The sequence below is a fragment of the Schistocerca americana genome, unplaced genomic scaffold (assembly GCF_021461395.2).
Source record: "Schistocerca americana isolate TAMUIC-IGC-003095 unplaced genomic scaffold, iqSchAmer2.1 HiC_scaffold_1125, whole genome shotgun sequence".
Classification (NCBI taxonomy): Eukaryota; Metazoa; Arthropoda; class Insecta; order Orthoptera; family Acrididae; genus Schistocerca; species Schistocerca americana.
Window position 1 is genome coordinate 35001 of NW_025725182.1, and position 4753 is coordinate 39753.

The 4753-nt window shown below is 53.8% G+C and overlaps 1 non-coding gene across 1 annotated transcript; it reads left to right on the forward strand.

The window, feature by feature from the left end:
• Positions 1–2871: 2871 nt before the first annotated feature.
• Positions 2872–4753, forward strand: LOC124560985 (the record flags this gene model as incomplete). Its single annotated transcript, XR_006969455.1, has 1 exon — positions 2872–4753. It is a non-coding gene; the product is annotated as a small subunit ribosomal RNA (ribosomal RNA).

Below are 4753 nucleotides of genomic sequence, written 5' to 3' on the forward strand. Positions count from 1 at the left end.
CCTTAACCTAACCTATGTCGTACCTTAACCTAACCTATGTCGTACCTTAACCTAACCTATGCCGTACCTTAACCTAACCTATGTCGTACCTTAACCTAACCTATGTCGTACCTTAACCTAACCTGTATTGCGCCTTAACCTAACCTGTATTGCGCCTTAACCTAACCTGTATTGCGCCTTAACGTAACCTGTATTGCGCCTTAACGTAACCTGTATTGCGCCTTAACGTAACCTGTATTGCGCCTTAACGTAACCTGTATTGCGCCTTAACGTAACCTGTATTGCGCCTTAACGTAACCTGTATTGCGCCTTAACGTAACCTGTATTGCGCCTTAACGTAACCTGTATTGCGCCTTAACGTAACCTGTATTGCGCCTTAACGTAACCTGTATTGCGCCTTAACGTAACCTGTATTGCGCCTTAACGTAACCTGTATTGCGCCTTAACGTAACCTGTATTGCGCCTTAACGTAACCTGTATTGCGCCTTAACGTAACCTGTATTGCGCCTTAACGTAACCTGTATTGCGCCTTAACGTAACCTGTATTGCGCCTTAACGTAACCTGTATTGCGCCTTAACGTAACCTGCATTGCGCCTTAACGTAACCTGTATTGCGCCTTAACGTAACCTGTATTGCGCCTTAACGTAACCTGTATTGCGCCTTAACGTAACCTGTATTGCGCCTTAACGTAACCTGTATTGCGCCTTAACGTAACCTGTATTGCGCCTTAACGTAACCGATATTGCGCCTTAACGTAACCTATATTGCGCCGTAACGTAACCTATATTGCGCCGTAACGTAACCCACATTGCCCCTTAACGTAACCCACATTGCCCCTTAACGTAACCCACATTGCCCCTTAACGTAACCCAACACACGTTGGGCCTTAACCCAACACACGTTGGGCCTTAACCCAACACACGTTGGGCCTTAACCCAACACACGTTGGGCCTTAACCCAACACACGTTGGGCCTTAACCCAACACACGTTGGGCCTTAACCCAACACACGTTGGGCCTTAACCCAACACACGTTGGGCCTTAACCCAACACACGTTGGGCCTTAACCCAACACACGTTGGGCCTTAACCCAACACACGTTGGGCCTTAACCCAACACACGTTGGGCCTTAACCCAACACACGTTGGGCCTTAACCTGCTCTGTAATTGTCATACGACGCGTTAAATTAGTGTAGTGTTGCCTAACTGCAACCCCCGCAATATAGTTTGCTACTCGCACTGCCCGGTCCCCAGTGTATCGCTTCATGTTAAACACCTTGCAGCTATACACTGTAATGTGGATGGCAGCAGGACGTACATGCTCAATGCCCTTTGCAGTTGTTCATTGGCATTTGCAGTTGTTCATTGGCATTCGCATGTGCGAAGCACTTAGCCTACGCTGTGGTACGGCCTGTGTCAACTGTCCGCTGATGTTGTACGTCCAAATCACACACTGTACTGCACATTGGTCCTCATGTACTGAATGATACATCGTGGTACATGTGACCGTACAACGACTGCGCCAACAACGGCGAACCATGCGGTCCAAATGTTGTGCACTCAGCTACGTGTCGTCTCCCTATAAGAGCTGGATTGCAGTGTGGTATGCCCTGGATGGCGATCAGCATGAGCCGTCTGTTGATGTAGTGGCGCGTGTTGTCAGACGTAGTCGTCTCTTCTCACACACCGTGATAGCATGGTGCACTGCGTTCCACATCTGCGACATGCGACAGAGGCCGGTTGACAGTCGTTCGCGCAATGGACATCGCATACGTACGGGGGCCACCTTCCACGTGTTCGCGAAGCGTGCACATGTTGTTGCGTGTATGTGGGCAGACATAGTGTGTCGTGACACCTGACACAGGCATGCAACAATCGTTGAATTTGCAAATGGCGATGGACGCCTACGTTTGCTGGTGACGTTATGCAAATGAACAACTGGTAAACCGTTGTGGTGCGGTTGTTCTCGCTAGAGGTGAATCAGTGATGGCGACGATCGGTTGAGCTACCAACCGGTTGTTCCAGCGATACCCACCATGCCCACGAACGTGAATGGCATCTGGGTGTGAAGCGATACGCGGCGGTGGCTGGGTGGGACCGTCCCCGGCCGGTGAGGGGGGGCCTCCCGGCGTGCTGGCCGCGCGGTGCGTGGGCGCACGCGCTACAGCCGGCTGGTGGGGGCGGCCAGTGGCAGGCGCGCCGGCCGACGGAGGCGGCAGGCGGCGCAGCTGCGCGCCGGCGCACCCTGCACGCGGCGCCGTGCGGCCAAAGTAGGTCCTCGCGGGCCCGGTGCGAAGCGCGGTGGACATCTGCAGTGTGCTGGTCCGATTGAGGACTGTGTGCGCTGAGGATGCGCCGCCGCCCGGCGCTCGGCGCCGCGACGCCGTCTGCTGCTCGGTCGCCTCTGCGGTTCTCGCAGGTGGTTTGTATCGCAGCTGTGCGGACGTGTTGGCGCGTGCGCTGTGCTGGGAGAGTTCGCTTCGGCACCCAAGTGGGGCTTTTGTCCTTCTGTGGCGCTGGCGTTGGAGCTGCCGGTCACCGTAGGTGGCGCGTGTTGTCTCCCGCCGGCAATGCCACGACAGCACGCTCCCGGGCCTCTGTCGGCAGCGGCAAGCTCAGTTGGGAGCACGGGTGGTCGCACCTAAAGCGTCTACTCGCCAAACTCCGGGCGATTGCGCCTCTCTCGAACCCGACCAAGTACTTAGGACGGCGCTGCGCGCCGCCGGGACCTGAGAGGGTTTCGAGGTGTATTGTGCAGGGGAGCTCAGCCTCCTCCTGTTTGCAGAATAATTGAGCGGACGCTTGCGTGTTCGCGCGGGCCCCCGGGACACACTCCCGGGCGGCCGGCTGCTCAGCTCTAGTTGACGCAGCTCCCTGGTTGATCCTGCCAGTAGTCATATGCTTGTCTCAAAGATTAAGCCATGCATGTCTCAGTACAAGCCGCATTAAGGTGAAACCGCGAATGGCTCATTAAATCAGTTATGGTTCCTTAGATCGTACCCACGTTACTTGGATAACTGTGGTAATTCTAGAGCTAATACATGCAAACAGAGTCCCGACCAGAGATGGAAGGGACGCTTTTATTAGATCAAAACCAATCGGTCGGCTCGTCCGGTCCGTTTGCCTTGGTGACTCTGAATGACTTTGGGCTGATCGCACGGTCCTCGTACCGGCGACGCATCTTTCAAATGTCTGCCTTATCAACTGTCGATGGTAGGTTCTGCGCCTACCATGGTTGTAACGGGTAACGGGGAATCAGGGTTCGATTCCGGAGAGGGAGCCTGAGAAACGGCTACCACATCCAAGGAAGGCAGCAGGCGCGCAAATTACCCACTCCCGGCACGGGGAGGTAGTGACGAAAAATAACGATACGGGACTCATCCGAGGCCCCGTAATCGGAATGAGTACACTTTAAATCCTTTAACGAGTATCTATTGGAGGGCAAGTCTGGTGCCAGCAGCCGCGGTAATTCCAGCTCCAATAGCGTATATTAAAGTTGTTGCGGTTAAAAAGCTCGTAGTTGGATTTGTGTCCCACGCTGTTGGTTCACCGCCCGTCGGTGTTTAACTGGCATGTATCGTGGGACGTCCTGCCGGTGGGGCGAGCCGAAGGCGTGCGACGCGCCTCGTGCGTGCTCGTGCGTCCCGAGGCGGACCCCGTTGCAATCCTACCAGGGTGCTCTTGAGTGAGTGTCTCGGTGGGCCGGCACGTTTACTTTGAACAAATTAGAGTGCTTAAAGCAGGCAAGCCCGCCTGAATACTGTGTGCATGGAATAATGGAATAGGACCTCGGTTCTATTTTGTTGGTTTTCGGAACCCGAGGTAATGATTAATAGGGACAGGCGGGGGCATTCGTATTGCGACGTTAGAGGTGAAATTCTTGGATCGTCGCAAGACGAACAGAAGCGAAAGCATTTGCCAAGTATGTTTTCATTAATCAAGAACGAAAGTTAGAGGTTCGAAGGCGATCAGATACCGCCCTAGTTCTAACCATAAACGATGCCAGCCAGCGATCCGCCGCAGTTCCTCCGATGACTCGGCGGGCAGCCTCCGGGAAACCAAAGCTTTTGGGTTCCGGGGGAAGTATGGTTGCAAAGCTGAAACTTAAAGGAATTGACGGAAGGGCACCACCAGGAGTGGAGCCTGCGGCTTAATTTGACTCAACACGGGAAACCTCACCAGGCCCGGACACCGGAAGGATTGACAGATTGATAGCTCTTTCTTGATTCGGTGGGTGGTGGTGCATGGCCGTTCTTAGTTGGTGGAGCGATTTGTCTGGTTAATTCCGATAACGAACGAGACTCTAGCCTGCTAACTAGTCGCGTGACATCCTTCGTGCTGTCAGCGATTACTTTTCTTCTTAGAGGGACAGGCGGCTTCTAGCCGCACGAGATTGAGCAATAACAGGTCTGTGATGCCCTTAGATGTTCTGGGCCGCACGCGCGCTACACTGAAGGAATCAGCGTGTCTTCCTAGGCCGAAAGGTCGGGGTAACCCGCTGAACCTCCTTCGTGCTAGGGATTGGGGCTTGCAATTGTTCCCCATGAACGAGGAATTCCCAGTAAGCGCGAGTCATAAGCTCGCGTTGATTACGTCCCTGCCCTTTGTACACACCGCCCGTCGCTACTACCGATTGAATGATTTAGTGAGGTCTTCGGACTGGTACGCGGCATTGACTCTGTCGTTGCCGATGCTACCGGAAAGATGACCAAACTTGATCATTTAGAGGAAGTAAAAGTCGTAACAAGGTTTC